Source organism: Microcaecilia unicolor, chromosome 2, assembly GCF_901765095.1.
Source record: "Microcaecilia unicolor chromosome 2, aMicUni1.1, whole genome shotgun sequence".
NCBI classification, from domain to species: Eukaryota; Metazoa; Chordata; class Amphibia; order Gymnophiona; family Siphonopidae; genus Microcaecilia; species Microcaecilia unicolor.
The window spans coordinates 354,475,739-354,493,777 of NC_044032.1; the positions used below are offsets into that span (position 1 = coordinate 354,475,739).

Here is an 18,039-nt window from a genome sequence, read left to right on the forward strand (position 1 = left end):
CACTGAATATGCATTAGATCCATTTGTACACAGCAGTGGCGTAGCCAGACCTGAGAGTTTGGGTGGGCCCAGAGCTAATATGGGTGGGCACGCACTGTCTATATAAGTATGAGTAGTGTCTCTTGGGATCCTACAAAATAATGCCTAAGAATTCACTTGATGATGGATTTCTAAGTAGTCTGCCCAACAGCTGCCCTGCATCAGTATAACCACATACATACTTAATGGAAAATTGATATTTTTAAATATAATTACATTATCCCACAATCTCTCCACTGCAAAATGCTATACACAAACTTGTGCAAAAACACACTCATATCTTTAAAACCATAACAGCACTAATTCCAAGGACAGGATGAGCTACAACCTTATGCTTGAAAAGGCAGAACTGTAATTACACTAGGCTCTAAAACACCAATACACTACCTCGTGAAAAAAAGCAAAACAAAAAGGGCTGCGAATACTACATGCTAGCAGAATACTGCACCTTGATCACACTTGAAAAAACACATGACACAACAGACATGACGCAAGGAACTAGAAATCAAAAAATATGAAGGCAAAATACTGAACTGGAAAGTTAACTCAAGAAGTCAGACTCAGCATGCAGCAATACCAGAAAAATTTAAACTTACATGCAAAATATCACAGATGCACATTTCCAAAAGATGACATATTCAAATTAATAAATTCTGAATAAAATACTTTTTTCTACCTTTGTTGTCTGATCTATTCGCTTTGGTCCCAGTGTCTTCTGTTTTACGCAGTGTCTTCTTTCCATTTGATATTTTTCACTCACCATGTCCACCATACTCCTGTGTCCTTATGCGTCCTGTCTACCATCTGTAGCCCTGCCCCTATCCTTCCTCGAATTTCAGTATCTGCCCCTCAACGTGTTCCAAACCAGCCCTTAAACTCAGCAGTTTTCCCTCCATCCATATCCAGCATTTCTCCTCACTCCCCTCCATCCATGTGCATCTACTTCCTTTGTCTTTCCTTACCTCCATCCTTGTCCAACATTTCTCCTCTCTTCCCTGCCCTCCACTCCATCCATGTCCAGCATTTCTCCTCTCTTCCATCCCCTCTATCCATGTGCACCTCCTTCCTGACTTCTCTCCCCTCCCTCCCTCCATCCATTCGTCCAGCAACTCTCCATTCTCCCCTGCCCTCTCCTCCAGCAAATTTCCTCTCTCCCCTTTCCGCTCCATCCATTCATGTCCAGCAATTTTCTTCTTTCCCCTGCCCTCCGCTCCATGTCCAGCAACTCTCCATTCTCCCCTGCCCTCTCCTCCAGCCATCCATCTCCAGCAAATTTCCTCTCCCCTTTCCCCTCCATCCATCCCTGTTGTCCAGCAATTCTCCTCTCTCCCCTGCCCATCCTGTTTCTGTCCATCCCCTTCCCCCTTTGTATCCAGCGTGTCCCCCCTCCCCCTTCACAGCATCTCCAAGCCAACTTCCGTTCCAGTCTACTCCCGAAGTCGCAGCGATGAACGGGCAGGCAGCGCTGCGGTAGTAAAAGCAACAAGTCGACTGGTTCGATTCTCCGTCCTTCACTTCCCTCCCTCTGCGTCCCGCCTTCCTCTGACGTCATTTCCTTTCGGGCGGGACGCAGAGGGAGGGAAGTGAAGAACGGAGAGTCGAACCAGTCTCCTTGTTGCTTTTACTACCGCAGCGCTGCCTGCCCGTTCATCGTTGCGACTTCGGGTAAAAGTTGCCGTTCCAGTCGTCATCGTTTGGGCGGGCCTGAGCCAAGATTGGGTGGGCCTGGGCCCACCCAGGCCCACCCGTAGCTACGCCCCTGGTACACAGTGGAGGAGATGAATGCAGATAGATCCCATACATATTCATTGAGGGTAAGGACACAGTAGTATTAGCGTGTTCTTTCTTCATTAAAAAAAAAACCACAACCATATGTTTCAGTGCACTACTGGGGATTACTAATGTCAATCAATAACTGAAGACTAGTAAATATTCATGCTGGTGTGATACTTATTTTCGAAACAGAAAAAAGTCCAAAAAATAGCACAAAGCTGCAGATGACTTTTTTTTGCCAAAATATTCAAATCACTGTTTTCGAAACCCATTTATAAGACATTTTTCTATGCAGTTCATCTGCAGTGCATCCAGATCACAAGGGGGGGGGGGGGGGGGGGGCTGTCAGAGGCATACTGAGGACAGGATTTGGGTGGTTTGGAGGTTTTCCTGCCATAATGGAACAAAACAAAAATGTCTAGGGCTACAATTTAGACATTTTTTACCTGTTTTTATAACAACTAAGGGCCCGATGCACCAGCTTTCCGTTCTGTGAACGTTTGCTTTAGACTGGTTGTAGCCAGTCTAAAGCAAATGTTATTTAGCAAGTAATGCACAAAGAGGTTTTCTGTGGCTCTAACGTTTGCCATTAGCAACTACCGAAAACCCTAAATGCATTGCAAGGAGCTTATTAGTGTTAAAACGAGCATTCTGAGCAATGCACAGTCCTGAGTGCCTACCTTTACCATGCAAAATTTTAAGGCAGGTCTGGACCTGTCGTTATGGAGAGCAGCCTGCTGGCACTGTATAGTGCAAGTAGACTGCTCCCTGTGGTAAGTGCTCAGGACCCCCCCCCCCCCCCCGGCAAGATCTGAAAACGCCCCTGATGGTCTCTGAACCACACCTGACCCTGACCCCCTACCCCCAAGCAGCAAATCCCTAGTGGTCCAGTGGACCTAAACCCCCTACACCCATTCCCACCCCCCCCCCCCCCCACACACACACAAAACATCCTGGGTCCAGTGGACCTCTGACTCCTCCAAGCAGTAATCACCCTGGTGGCCTAGTGACCCCCTCCCCTTATCCCCACACCTTAAAAATGTTGGAGGCAGGAGCACTGTTTGTGACTTGGTAAGTTTTACGGAGGCAGACATATTTAACGGCTGTCTTTGTGCATCGGGCCCTAAGTCACAAAAAGGTGCTCTAAATGGCCAGATGACCACTGGAGGGATTAAGGCATGACCCCCCCTTACTCCCCCAATGGTCACGGATCCCCTCCCACCCCCCCCCCCCCCCAAAGCAGTGAAAGTAACAGTATATACCAGCCTCTATGACAGCTTCAGATGTTATTGCCAGTCCTATTAGAGCAGCAGACAGATCCCTGGAGTAACCTAGTGGTTGATGCAGTGCATTGTAGAAAGGGGTCCCAGGCCCATATCCCTTTCTAATACAGTTGTGTTAGAACATGTAAGCCCTCCAAAACTCACCAGAAACCTACTGTACCCACATATAGGTGACACTTGTAGGCATAAGGGCTATTGTAGTGATGTACAGTAGGTTTTTGGTGGGTTTTGGAGGCTAACCATACAATATAAGGGAGCAATGGTGAGATGTGTACCTGGGACCTTTTATATGAAGTCCACTGCAGTGCCCTCTCCAATGCCTCAACTGATCTGCTAGGATGCCTGTGTGGCCAGTCTGCTAAGAATGCTGGCTCCTCCTACCTCCCAATGGCTTGATTTTGTGCATTTTCACTTTAACTTTTTTTCTTGAAAATGATCCACAAAAATAGACACACTGAGCACAATAACTTCTAGGAAATGGCCATTTTTGGAAAAAAAAAAGGTAAATGTTTTTCAGGTTTGAAAATGACCATTTTTGTTTCTGGATTTTTGGACGTTTTCCACAAAATGTGCAAAGTCTGATTTAGATATCATACTGAAAATGCCCCTCTGCATCACTGATGTATCTACAAGAATATTTGTCTTTGTGGCACAATCATTTATACAGGTCAGATGTGAGGATCCCAGTTGATCAACAATTGGAATAAAATCATTCTTGTCCTAAAATTAGATAAAGAAACTCAATAAATTGATTGATAGAGATGATTCTTATAAAAAGCAAACAAATGTTTAAAGAAGCTTAATTTGGGGATTGCTAAGGTCATTCCCTCTGGTATCTTTCACCCAGTCTTCGTGAACAGGAATCTCTCAAGCTATTTATGAATACCAAATCTTCTCATGATTTTCATTCTGCATAGGGCTTGCTAGTTCTGTTACAAAGAGAAGTTATGTTCCATCACAATCTGCCAAAATTGAGCATTATCATCCAACGGGAATATATGCTATTGGTTTACTCCTGCAATTTAGATAAACAGTAAAACATTGCTTTTAGAAATTTTCTTTCATTATCTATATAGTAACTTGCAAAAAATGGTCTTATCAGTTTCAAGCAAAACAACCTCCTTCATCTGTCCTTTGCTCAAAACAGGATGCCGAAAGTTTCAGTGAACAAAGCAGAAAACAGGTTGAAGATCTTCTCAATGAGCACCTCCACCTAAAGGAAAAATGCCATTTGAGAGAAAATCAGGTAGATTCAATTAAACCAGTCTTATGGGATCACATTAAAATCATGAACTTATTGCCCCCAAATTAGCTTGTTTTGGAGACACCTATGGGATCATTTGGCAGGTCTTTTGGGCAGAACTATACCAAAAAGTTTAGAACTTTGTTTCTTAGATTTGGAGGATGATTTGGAATTAGACTGAGGTGAACGTTGTTTTTGTATCCAAAAAGCTTGTTTGATTATGAAGCATTGTATTTTACTTCAGTGGCTAAAAGATGCATCACTCACATTGATGCTGTGGAGGAATCAGATCATTTCTATAGTGTTACCAGGCATACGTGGAGGGGCATAATCAAATGGGGCGCCCAATTTTTCCTCGGGCCATCCTCACAGGACGGCTCCATGAAGGGGCGGGGAAACCCATATTATCGAAACAAGATGGGCATCCATCTTTCGTTTCAATAATACAGTCGGGGACGCTCAAATCTCAGCATTTAGGTCGACCTTAGAGATGGTCATCCCCGGTTTTCGGCGATAATGGAAACCGAGGACGCCCATCTTAGAAACGACCAAATCCAAGCCATTTGGTCGTGGGAGGAGCCAGCATTCATAGTGCACTGGTCCTCCTCACATGCCAGGACACCAACTGGGCACCCTAGGGGGCACTGCAGTGGACTTCAGAAATTGCTCCCAGGTGCATAGCTCCCTTACCTTGTGTGCTGAGCCCCCCAACCCCCCCCAAAAAAAACCATTCCCCACAACTGTACACCACTACCATAGCCCTAAGGGGTGAAGGGGGCGCCTACATGTGGGTACAGTGGGTTTCTGGTGGGTTTTGAATGGCTCGCATTTACCACCACAAGTGTAACAGGTATGGGGGGGATGGGCCTGGGTCCACCTGCCTGAAGTGCACTGCACCCACTAAAACTGCTCCAGGGACCTGCATACTGCTGTCATGGAGCTGGGTATGACATTTGAGGATGGCATAGAGGCTGGCAAAAAAAAATTTTAAGTTTTTTTTTTAGGGTGGGAGGGGGTTGGTGACCACTGAGGGAGTAAGGGGATCTCATCCCCGATTCCCTCCAGTGGTCATCTGGTCAGTTTGGGCACCTTTTTGAGGCTTGGTCGCAAGAAAAAATGGACCAAGTAAAGTCGCCTAAGGGACTCCCTTCTTTTTTCCATTATCGGCCGAGGACGCCCATCTCTTAAGCACGCCCCAGTCCCGTCTTTGCTACGCTGCCAACACGCCCCCATGAACTTTGGTTGTCTCCGCGATGGAAAGCAGTTGAGAGCGCCCAAAATCCGCTTTCAATTATGCCGATTTGGGCGCCCCTGAGAGAAGGATGCCCATCTCCCAATTTGTGTCGAAAGATGGGTGCCCTTCTGTTTCAAAAATTCCCCTGTTAGCATGCTTTAGTAAAAGGGCCCCTGTGTTTTTAAAATTGTAATAAAATAAGACTATCCTAGGGAGAAATTCTTCTTAGCTCTGTACCAATGGATACAAATTGATCATCTTTATAAAGATGGAAGAATCTAATTTTTGAAATAATTTTCTTTTCATTCATGTCTGCACTATGAAAATGGTCTCACTTTTTAATAGATTACAGCTGTCATAATTGAACTGAAAACCCTGAGAAAAGCCTACTATGGAATGCTATGTCATATGAACCTGCCACAGGATATTCATGCAGTTGATTGGATCAGCAAGGTACAGCTGGTTAAGGTAGGTTCATTCATTTTGTTGGTAGTGATCCTTGCCAGTCTAGATGAGGGGCAACACTCTGTGGTGATTTTTGTTGGACTTAATGCTACTTTTGACACCATTTCTCTAAGGTCCTTTTAAGCAGACTCATGGACATTGGGATTGGAGGCAGAATTGTGTTGTTTATATCTTTTCTAAGTCAATGCAGTCTGTGGTCTACACAGGGAAGTCATCTTCCTCAACACAATTAACTATATTATCTCCATGTTTATTTAATATCTAAATGAGCCTCTATTATTTACAGGACAATAATTTGGTAGATCTAGGATATTATATAAGAAGAATCTAGATGGGTAAATGGCAACATTATCTGGTCAATATTCATCCCGTGGTGGTCAGCGTTTTTTTTTTAAAGCTGATTGTCAAGGGCAGAATTAGACCTGGATATTCAGTGCCGAGTCTTGTCCAGGAACCAGCACTGAATATCGAAGGCTAATCACAATTATGCTGGTCTGAATGTGGGTCCCAGCCAATATTCAAAACAGGACCCATATTAGATACTTATGCAGGTCTCAGCTGAATATCGGCCAGGACCAGAATAAGGGATGCAGGTGCCCTCTACTCCCCTGCTCCCGCCCTCCCAGCTCCCCAGAAATACATCATGCCCCCTCTCCATTCTGATCCTTCTTCCTTCCCTCCCAACCCCTGGAAGCACATAGCCCCCATTCCCCCCTCCACTTATGATAGGGGGGCCTGTCTAAAGTCCCTACTGATCTAGTGGGGGTGATGGGGGTAGGAGCGAACCCCATTCGCTCCTCCGCCTAGTGGCTGCCTCTAGTAGGCACCTCACAGTATTTCAGTGCTTTTGGGGGAATGGGAGGGAGGATTGGAGGGGGATGACAACACTTCAGACCGGTGTAGTGGACCAGTGCCTCCTAGAGTACACTGTATGAGGAGGGACAGAAGATTAGGTAACGGTATGCACTCTGGAATTATTTATTTACTTATGACTTCCCTCTGGGCATGTGAATCCGAGTTCTAAGGCTCCTGAAGAATACTGACAAGCAAGGAAACAGGCCAATAATAACAAAAATAAATAAATTTATTTAAAAGTGTTAGCAGCCAAAGATAAAATGAAGTGGTAATTAGAATGTGAGACTTATGCACCAATGCTAGGAAGCTCAGAGAAATAAAATAACACTTATCTTCAGAGTAAACGCACGCTCTCCCTACAGGCCTTAACTTATGCCTTCTGAATTACCCACTAGCAATAACAGAGCTGTACACAACCTGTCAGTCAAGAGGAGTCTTCCTCTCCCCTGCAGGGAGGCTGCGGGTCAGCAAGTCACACTGTCAGGATAACTGTGAAGTGTTCCAGCAGTGCAGAATCAAGTAGTGGGGTCCAGCAGAATCTATGAGCTGAGCAGATGCACTGGGGCAGTTCCAGCTGGGACCTGATGAGGTGATCAGACAGCCCTTGGTCTCCAGAAAGGCCTCTTTCGTACACCTCTGGTAGAGCCTTTTCTCTGGAGATAAATACTTCAATTTGTTCTGATCATCCTGATTTGGTTAACCCCAAGAATATCCATTTTACATCATTCACATTGCAATTCAGGGAACTCAGGCTCAAACAGTCTTATGACTTCATCCCTTGGTCTTATTCAAGGAACTCAGAGACTCTGGCTCCATAGTGGCAGTTATCTATCTTGCCCTTAGTACTTGTCCTAGGCCAAAAAGTTCCTTAAGCAATACTGGTCAGGGATGGCATCAGCTAAGTGGGCTGAAACAGTTTCTTGCTGATGAGCAAATTCAGGCTAAAGTTCACTCTGCTTTAAGGCACAGTCCGAATAATAAATTGCAGGATGTTGTCAAGACAAGCTTTGTATTACAGCTATATAGACAGGGGTCTAACTCTTACACCAGGACCCCGAAGGTAGCCAGACACCAACTGATATTCAGACCAGTGCTTGGTTATGTCCCCATATAAAGTTTGGACAGGCTTTTTTCTGTTCTAACTTTATACGGTTGCGCAGCCAATTAGTGGACTGAAAATCACCGCTAACCAGCTAAACTTCTGCTCCACCCTAACTCCACCTCTGGATTGCCCCACAAAATAGCCATTTTCAGCATGGACAGTTAGAAGAGATATTCAGCAGCACCATCTAGTTAAGTGCCCCAGAATATCCCCAGACAGTCCTGCATATGTGATTTAAATATCTACGCCCATATGTCTAGATTGACATTTGCATATAGTAATTTTATAAAACCACTAGTGGCCACATATAGAACCTCCCAGACACAGATGTTTAAAAGAAGCATGGCAGAGGAGAGGCAGGGGCATGATTTAGGCAGAGTTTGTACAAATGGTTTCTCCAGGCATTTTAATACCTTTTCAGAAAAAGATTGACTATTTTGTCTGGATTTAGAGGACACTCACTTCCTGTGACTTGGGTGTATCTTAGATTCATAATAGGAAAACACCAATTCTAGTATTGCATACTTCCTTTTGGCCTAGCATCAGGGCTTCACCTCTGAACTGCTGACTAAGACCGCTTCACTATATCCGGTCCAGACTAACAGACTGAAACAACAACTGATGCTAGCATCACCATTTCAAAAGACAATTCAAAATCAGAAGATTTTCATCTCTCTATTCCCCGTACTTGGAGTCACAATATGGAACTGCCTACCTATTCCCATCAGAACAGAAAACAGCTACCTCAACTCCAGAAAGAGGATAAGAACCTTTCTCTTCCTTTCTGCTTCGTATAATCCATCATGACTTCTACTTCCTTCCTTTCCTTTAATGTTTTAGTCTCATGCATTACACCAATGGTCTATAATGTTTCTCATACCTCACACTGACACTATCTGCTTTTGTCTCATGTAGAATGTAAACTGTAGTGAACCCTGGAAAGGGGATATTAGCGATATACAAGAATTGAATTGAATAAACACGTAAATTATAATATAAGCTAATATATCCTCTTTTGGGGGAATTCAGTACATGACACTCAAATTTAGGCGCCAGGATGATCCGCGTTAATCACAAATTTTGTAAAGGTCACTCAGTGCAGAGCACCCATTATAGAATACTAGTGGAAGTACATAAGCACTGCCATACTGGGAAAAGACCAAGGGTCCATCAAGCCCAGCATCCTGTCTCCGACAGCGGCCAATCCAGGCTTCAAGAACCCGGCAACCCCCCCCCCCCCCCAAAAAAAAAAAAATTAATAATGTTCATTGGACTTTTCCCTCAGGAATCTGTCCAAACCCCCTTTAAATTCCGTAAGGCCAGCTGCTGTCACTACATTCTCCGGCAACGAGTTCCAGAGTCTAACTACACGCTGAATAAAGAAAAACTTTCTCCTATTTGTTTTAAATCTACCATATTCTAGTTTCATCTTGTGTCCCCTGGTTTTGTTATTGTTTGAAAGTGTAAACAAACGCTTCACATCTGTCCGCTCTACTCCGCTCATTATCTTGTAGACTTATATCATATCACCCCTCAGCTGCCTTTTCTTCAAGCTTAAGAGCCCTAACCTTCTCAGCCTTTCCTCATAGGGAAGTCGTTCCATTCCCTTTATCATTTTCGTCGCCCTTCTCTGCACCTTTTCTAATTCCTTTATATCTTTTTTGAAAGGCGGCGACCAGAATTGAACACAATACTCGAGGTGCGGTCGTACCATGGAGCGATACAATGGTATTATAACATCCTCATGTTTGTTTTCCATCCCTTTCCTAATACTCAACATTCTGTGTGCTTTCTTAGCCGCGGCAGCATACTGGGCAGACATTCTTAACGTCTTATCAACAATGACTCCCAGATCCCTTTCTAGGTCTGTAACTCCTAACGCGGAACCTTGCATGACATAGCTGAAATTCGGGTTCCTCTTACCCACATGCATCACTTTGCACTTGTCAACATTGAACTTCATCTGCCACTTGGACGCCCAATCCCCCAGTCTTGCGAGGTCCTCCTGTAATCTTTCACACTCCTCCTGCGACTTGACAACCCTGAATAATTTTGTGTCATCTGCGAATTTAATTACCTCACTAGTTACTCCCACCTCTAGGTCATTTATAAATATGTTAAAAAGCAGCAGTCCCAACACAGACCCCTGCGGGACCCCACTAACTACCCTTCTCCACTGAGAATACTGACCATTCAACCCTATTCTTTGCTTCCTATCTTTCAACCAGCTCTTAATCCATAGTAATACCCTACCTCCGATCCCATGACTCTCCAGTTTCCTCAGGAGTCTTTCATGAAGCACTTTGTCAAACGCTTTTTGAAAATCCAGATACACAATATCCACCGGCTCCCCTTTGTCCACATGTTTGTTTACCCCCTCAAAAAAATGCAGTAGATTGGTGAGGCAAGACTTCCCTTCACTAAATCCGTGCTGACTTTGTCTCATCAGCCCATGTTTTTGTACGTGCTCTGTAATTTCATTCTTGATAATAGCCTCTACCATTTTGCCCGGTACCGATGTCAGACTCACCGGTCTATAATTTCCCGGATCTCCTCTGGAACCATGCCCGTTTCCTCAACAATGAAATGGGCCCTAGGAAGGCTGTCATGTAAGCTTTTTTTTCTCTCTCTCGCCTGCCCTTCCCTCCATGTCCAGCGATTCTCCTCTTTCCTGCCCTCCCATCCGTGTCCCGTGATTTTCTCCTCTACTGTCCACCCATCCCATCCATGTCCATCAATTCTCCTCTGCCCTGCCCTCCCCTCCCCTTCCTCCCCTCGATTTGTACCTGCACGTTGTCTGGCTGGCTGGCGCTGGCTTCTGTCCCATTCGTAACATCCCTCCTGACGTCAGCTCGCCTCCAGCATTCCCTTCCCTCTCACTGTTCCGCTCTCTGATGTCATTATGTCTTGACACGAGGGCAGGACAGTGAGGGGGAAAGGAACGCTGGAGGCTGGCTGATGTCAGGAGATGTTACAAACCCAGACAGCCAGGAGATGTTACGAACCCAGGCAGCCAGACATGGAACACTGGAGGTGTAAATTATTATATAGGACTAGTATAGTGCATGTTTCCACACCAAATGTTTGGACGTGAGCATGCATGCCTGCCAAAAGCAGGTATAAATGGTCGCGGCCAACTACTGGCAGGCACACAAATTAAAATATTCTATAACATTGTACCTAACTTGTGGAAATGCCCTGACCTACCCATGCTTCTCCCTTGGCCATGCCTCTTTTGAGTTGCGTGCTATGAAATTTAAGTGCACATGCCATAGAATAGGGTATAGGGCAGATCTGTGTGTAACTCTTAATTACTGCTAATTAAGTACTTGCTAACAATTATTGTTAGTGCTTAATTAGCTCATTAGTTTATGCATTGCCAAGTTTATGCAACCTATACGGAATCCGGGGGTTTATGTCGGAGTTTTATAGGAATGCTGTTGTTAGCATTGTGTTATGTAAAATGTTTCTAATTGTAGTTTTACTGCTTGCATTTTTATGTTTTATTATTATAAATTGCCCAGAGCTCTAGGTGAGCATTAATAAATCTAACTAAATACTCAAGGCATAATTTAATGGTTTATTGCTGGCGATGGGGTATAATTCACTAATCTTCTTTTTTAATGGCAGAAATCTCTTGAGATCTTAAAGTGTCATCAACAGAAGACTAAATTATTGGAGAAAGAAATTAACTGGTTGAAAGTTCAGCTGCAACATGAAGCCTTAAAACAACAATAATTGTATAAGAAATGTTGAATGGGAAATGAAGGCAAAGCGCATGTAAATGTAATAATTTCCTAAAGAAAGAGATAAAGATTATTTTCGGTTATCAATTGATAGCTTATGTAACTAATGGTATAATCAGCCAATAATTTTGATTGCCAGTTCTATAGTTAGAAGGCACTTTTACCATTTCTCTTCATTAGTAATGACCTCTTAGAGCTATGCCTCCCAATCATTATGTCCTGATGATTGGTCAACAGTAATGAGTAATCAACTAAGTTGTAATTGTAGATAGACATCAGTCCCACTGCCTAGGTTGGCATAAATTTGTCTCAGAACTATGAAAAGATCTAGAAACTACTTGCCTCAGGTGCAAAGCATTGGATTTGGTAAATAAAGTCAACTAGTTGAGCATGAACTATATTTTCTGTGAGTTTTGAAATAAAAGGCAAATTTGATACTGGACAATTTTCTCCAAGGATAAGCATGTTTATGTTTATTATCATTTGTTAAAATTGCCTTTTTTCCAACAAAAATCAAAGTGATGAACAAATAAAAATAATAAAAGGTATATTCAGAAAGGAACTCCATATAAAATATAGAAAAGCAACACAATTATACACTGTCTTATATTAATTTTTGCCGCCAAAAATGCGCTAGGTTTTATTTTCAGGGGCTGTGTTATTTTTCGGGGAAACATCGGGGTTGGATCGGGGTTGGCCCGCCCGCCGTCGCTCCCGGAACTAACCTTAAACGCCTCCTTTCACCTTCGCAGTAAGCAGCAGCAGGGCAGGCCACTCCTTCCTTCCGTGTCCCGCCCTCGCCTGACGTAACGTCCGTGAGGGCGGGGCACGGAAGGAAGGAAAGGTCTGCCCTGCTGCTGCTTGCTGCGAAGGTGAAAGGAGGCGTTTAAGGTTAGTTCCGGGAGCGACGGAGGGTGGGTGGAGGGGGGAGCCCGGCGACCTCGGGTGGGGGGGGGGGGGTGGGCGGCCCAGGGGCAGCCTTGTCCGGCTCTCGTCGGCCCTGCTTTCAAACAAAAATTTGCTAGGTCTTACTTTCTGGGGAGGCCTTATATCTACCAATTCAGGAAAACCTCTACTAGGTCTTATTTTCGGGGGATGTCTTACTTTTGGGGAAACAGGGTACCAATAACTCTTGCCGATCCTTCTGCAGAGGGCACAGTCAGAATAGACAAATATCCCTGAGGAAAGAGGCCGTAAAGTAGATGGCATTCTATGTAGTAGATTCCCAATAGGCCTTGGAAGGGTTACGACGAACAAGCCTGCAGTCGTTTATAGAGCAGAGAAGACGTGCAGGAGTATATGGAATTGTTACTTTAGTGAGATAATCAGGAAAACAGTATATAAGGCCTTGTGAGTTAAAGCAAGAATTTTTAATTGGATTCTATAATCTACTGGAAGTCAATGAAGCTTCTGAAGGAGTGGAATAATGTGATCCATTTAGCACCACAGAGGACTTGGGTTGCTGTGTTTTTGAGTCTGGAGTCTTTTTAATTCAGTCTTGGAAATGCCTGCTTATGCTACATTACAATAATCCAAACAGAAACCAATAAAATCATGGAATAAAGAGTGCAAAGCGACACAATCTAAATAACTCCAAACTGCCCTGGTCCTTCAAAGTAACAAAAAAACTGCCCTCAGGAAAAACTCAATTTAGAATAAAAAAATAACACCCAGATACTTAAATTGCTCAACTGATTGAACAGGTAAACCAAATAATGTGAGATGAATAGATGGAGGGGGTTTATGACCAGAAATCCAGCATGCTGTCATATTTTGAGGGCTGAGAACTAGATGATGCTCTTTAAGCTAAGTCGCCACATTATCCAAACAAATCTGAAGGGGACCTAGATCAGGATTAATAATTGAAGTATACTTTATCAGAAAAATATCATCAGCATAAAAGTAAGTGCTTATGCCTGAGGACTGAATAAAAATTAAAGAGGATGGGGGACAGTAGAGATCCTTGAGGAACTCCGCAGGTCAGGGAGTAAGCATCAGATTGCTTATCAGATATTAAGACTCGAAATGTGCGATGTGGAGGAAAAGACATAAACCACTGAAGAACTGTACCAGTTATTCCTATGGATGCAAGATGCTGTAGAAGGAGTGAGTGATTAATAACGTCAAAGGTAGATGACCGATCAAGAGAAACTGCAAGTGCAATAAAAGCGTTGTCAAGTTTGTTGATATATTTCACTTAAGAGCACACATTTCACTTAACAGCACAGACTCTGTGCTAAAATCAACTCTAAAACATGATTGACGTGGATGGAGTGCAAGAACAGATTTAGAGTGAGACTGAAGTTGTGAGTATACAATCAGGCTTATTTTTGAAAGAGAAGGGCGCCCATCTTCTGACACAAATCGGGAGATGGGCATCCTTCTCAAACAGAACAAATAAGAGAAAAGGGAATATTAAGGTGAGGTTGATAAAATAAGGGTTCTGAACAAGGGTTAGGAGTCAAAAGCAGCATCAAAAAGGTGGGCTTTTAGCTTAGATTTGAAGACAGCCAGAGATGGAGCTTGATGTACTGGCTCAGGAAGTCTATTCCAGGCATATGGTGCAGCAAGATAAAAGGAACCGAGTCTGGAGTTAGCGGTGGAGAAGGGTGCAGATAAGAGAGATTTACCCAGTGAACAGAGTTCCCGGGGAGGAGTGTAGGGAGAGATGAGAGTGGAGAGGTACGGAGGAGCTGCAGAGTGAATGCACTTATCTCTACTATAATAAAAAGCACCTCCAACGTTCTGAAGCTGACTCCGTGGCTTCACTGAAGTGAAGGGTTCGTAAGGATCGTCAGATTCGTCACTCTGTCACCATCTCTGTCGGCCCCGCCCTCGCGTCAAAACATGATGACATCGAGGGCGGCGGACCTATCAGAGGCGTGAGGGCAGGGCCGAGAGAGATGGTAACAGACTGACGAATCTGACAAACCTTACGAACACGGAGTCAGCTTCACAATGTTACAGGTGTGTTTTATTACACTACATAGCTCCCTAATTTTGCAGTTAAACATCGCAGGGTGGCTGGAGGGGGGGGGGGGGAGGGAGGGGGGGCGACCCTGGAACTGGGAGGGAGGGAGAGAGGGGGGCAACAACCCTGGAACTGGGTGGTTGGGTGGGAGGGAGGGTGGACCCTGGAACTTGGATGGGGGGGGGGCAAAACCCTGGAACTGGGAGGGAGGGAGGGGGCGGGGCCACACTGGAACTAGGAGGGAGGGGGGCCCCTGGCACACACTCTCATTCTCACACACACACTCTTGCACCCAGTCTCACTCTCTCTGTCACACACACTCACACATTCACTCTCCAGGGCCGTGCCAAGGGTCTCTGGCACCCCCCTGCAGACTATCAGTTGGCGCCCCCTCCCCCCCCCCGGTGAAAATGATCGCTCACCACTTACCACACTGACAGGAATTGTCAGCAATATTCTTAGAAACAAATTGCTATACATTGCAAAATAAGATAGCAGATGTAAATTCTCAAAGTGGACATATTCCAAACGCTAAAATGAAAATAAAATGATTTTTTTTTCTACCTTTGTTGTCTGGTGACTTTCTTTTTCTGATCATGCTGGCCCAGTATCTGATTCTGCTGCTATCTGTCCTCTTAACTCCGTTTCCAGGGCTTCCTTTTCATTTATTTCTTTCCTTTCCTCCTTTCTTCTTCATTTCTGGTCCTCAGCTTCTGCCTATTTTCTTCATCCATGTGCAATTTTTCTCCTCTTTTCCTTTTCCCTCATTTCATCTCCTTCATCTCTCTTCCCTCCCCTTTATGTCCAGCAGTTTCTCCTCTCTCCCTGAGCCCTGCCCTGCAATCCATATCCATCCATGCCCATCTGTCCCCTGTCCCCTCCATTCATCTCTGACCCTATCCAGCAATTTCCCTCTCTCCCTGAGCCCTGCCCTCCCAATCCATGCCCATCCATGCTCCTCTGTCCCCTGCCCCCTCCATTCACCCTATCCAGCAATTCCCCTCTCTCCCTGAGCCCTGCCCTGCAATCCATATCCATCCATGCCCCTCTGTCCCCTGTCCCCTCCATTCATCCCTATCCAACAATTCCCCTCTCTCCCTGAGCCCTACCCTCCCATCAATCCATGCCCATCTGTCCCTTGCCCCCTCCATTCATCCCTGACCCTATCCAGCAATTCCTCTCTCTCCCTTCCATGAACCCTGCCCTTGCATGCTCCTCTCTCTCCCCTGCTCTCCGGCAACTATTCCCTTTCTTTTTTTTTTCTTTTAATTTTACCTCCGTGACCACCCGGCAGCGCAGCGTCAGTGCAGGAGGCGGCGCTCCCGACGTGTCTAGTCTTCCCCTTCACTCATGTTCCGCCTTCTTCTGACGTCAAGGAAATGACGTCAGAAGAAGGCGGAACATGAGCGAAGGAGAAGGCTAGACCGGGAGCGCCGCCTCCTGCACTGACGCTGCGCTGCCGGGCGGAGGTAAAATTAAAAGTATTAAAAAAAGAAAAAGGGATTTGCTGCAGGAGAGAAGAGAGCGCGGGCAGTTGGGCAATGGGAGTGGGAGGGCGAGGAGGTAAGCATGGTGTAGCGGCGCCCCCCAAATGACGGCGCCCCCCTGCCATGCTTACCTCGCTTACCGTATTGGCACGGCCCTGTCACTCTCTCTCTATCATACACTCACTCTCACACACACTCTGTAAAACACACACACTCCGAGGAAAACCTTGCTAGCACCCGTTTAATTTGTATCAGAAACGGGCCTTTTTTCCTAGTAAGTCAATAAGAGGAGTTTGAACTGTATGCGGAATCAGATAGGGAGCCAGTGAAGTGACTTGAGGAGAGGGTTATATGAGCATAACGACACTGGTGGAATATAAGTCGTGCAGCAGAATTTTGAACAGATTGAAGAGGAGAGAGATAGCTAAGTGGGAGACCTGTGAAAAGCAAGTTGCAATAGTCTAAGCGAGAGGTGATAAGAATGTGGATGAAGGTTCTGGTAGTGTGCTCAGAAAGAAAAGGGCTAATTTTGGTGATATTATAGAGAAAGAAACGACAGGTTTTAGCAGTCTGCTGAATACTGTATATGCAGAGAAGGAGAGAGAGGAGTCAAAGATGACCCCAAGGTTACGAGCTGATGAGACAGGGAGGATGAGAGTGTTATCCACAGAAATAGAGAATGGGGGAAGAGGAGAGGTTGGTTAAGGAGGAAAGATACAAAGATCAGTCTTGGTCATGTTTAGTTTCAGATGGCAATGAGACATCCAGGCAGCAATGTCAGACAGGCAGGCTGATACTTTGGCCTGGATTCCTGCTGAGATTTCTGGTGTGGAGAGGTAGATCTGGGAGACACCCTTAGGCAGCTGCAAAGATACAAATTCTACACTCTCAACATCCAGGCCATGAGGACCAGGGACTGGAGGTTGGGATGAAAAGAGACCTCTCGATTTGTATGATGAGGGTTGGGAAAGAATCCAACATCCATGGTTCCTCGGAGGACAACTGGGAAATCCAGCAAGAACTCAATTTTGGCTCCCTGCGCCAACACCTCTGCCCTGAAACGCGAATCTTCTTGAGTGGCTACATCCAATCTGTAATGCTTTGCGAATGTATGACAGGAAGCCCAAGTAGCTGCACGACAGATCTCACCCAGAGATAAAATAGACGTCTCGGCCTAAGAGGTCACCTGCGCTCAAGTAGAATGGGCCTTCAATGCTGGCGGAGGCAGCCGACCATGTAAAATATATTCCGACACAAAGGCTTCCTTAATCCACCGAGCAATGGAAGCCTTGGAGGCCACCTCATCCCTCTTCACTCCAGAAAGAAGCACAAAGAGAGATGATCAGAGCGACAAAAATCATTAGAGACTTGCAGGTACCGGAAGAGAGCTCTCCGCACATCCAAAAAACGAAGAAACGCAAATTCCTCCAGATAATCCTCTTTCCTAAACGAAGGAAGATAAAGAGTTTGATTGAGGTGAGAGGCCGAGACTACCTTAGGCAAAAACGACGGTACCGTTCGAATAGAGACCCCGGCATCAGAAAACTGCAAAAAGGGATCTCGGCAAGACAAGGCGTGAAGTTCCGAAATCCGTCGAGCTGAAGTAATGACAACCAAAAACACTGTTTTAAGTGTAAGATCCTTTTCAGAGGCCTTGTGTAAGGGCTCGAACAGGGGTGCTTGAAGAGCACGGACTACCAGGTTGAGACGCCAAGAAGGACACGGTCGCTGAAGGGGAGGCTGGAGATGATGAGCTCCACGCAGAAAACGAACCACATCTGGGTGAGCTACCAGGAAAGAACCAGCTACTCGTCCCCGAAAACAGGCCAGAGCAGCAACGT

The 18,039-nt window shown here is 45.2% G+C and overlaps 1 protein-coding gene across 2 annotated transcripts in view; it reads left to right on the forward strand.

The window, feature by feature from the left end:
• LOC115463743 (TNFAIP3-interacting protein 3-like) overlaps positions 1 to 12,289 on the forward strand; it is a 152,224-nt gene extending 139,935 nt beyond the window's left edge. Inside the window, exons 12-14 of one of the 2 annotated variants that reach the window (XM_030194486.1) lie at positions 4,243 to 4,341; positions 5,918 to 6,040; positions 11,625 to 12,289. The gene's annotated coding sequence lies outside the window, so the exon portion shown is untranslated. The remainder of the gene's footprint in view (positions 1 to 4,242; positions 4,342 to 5,917; positions 6,041 to 11,624) is intronic. The other variant, XM_030194487.1, reaches the window with a different exon arrangement.
• The last annotated feature ends 5,750 nt before the right edge of the window (positions 12,290 to 18,039 follow it).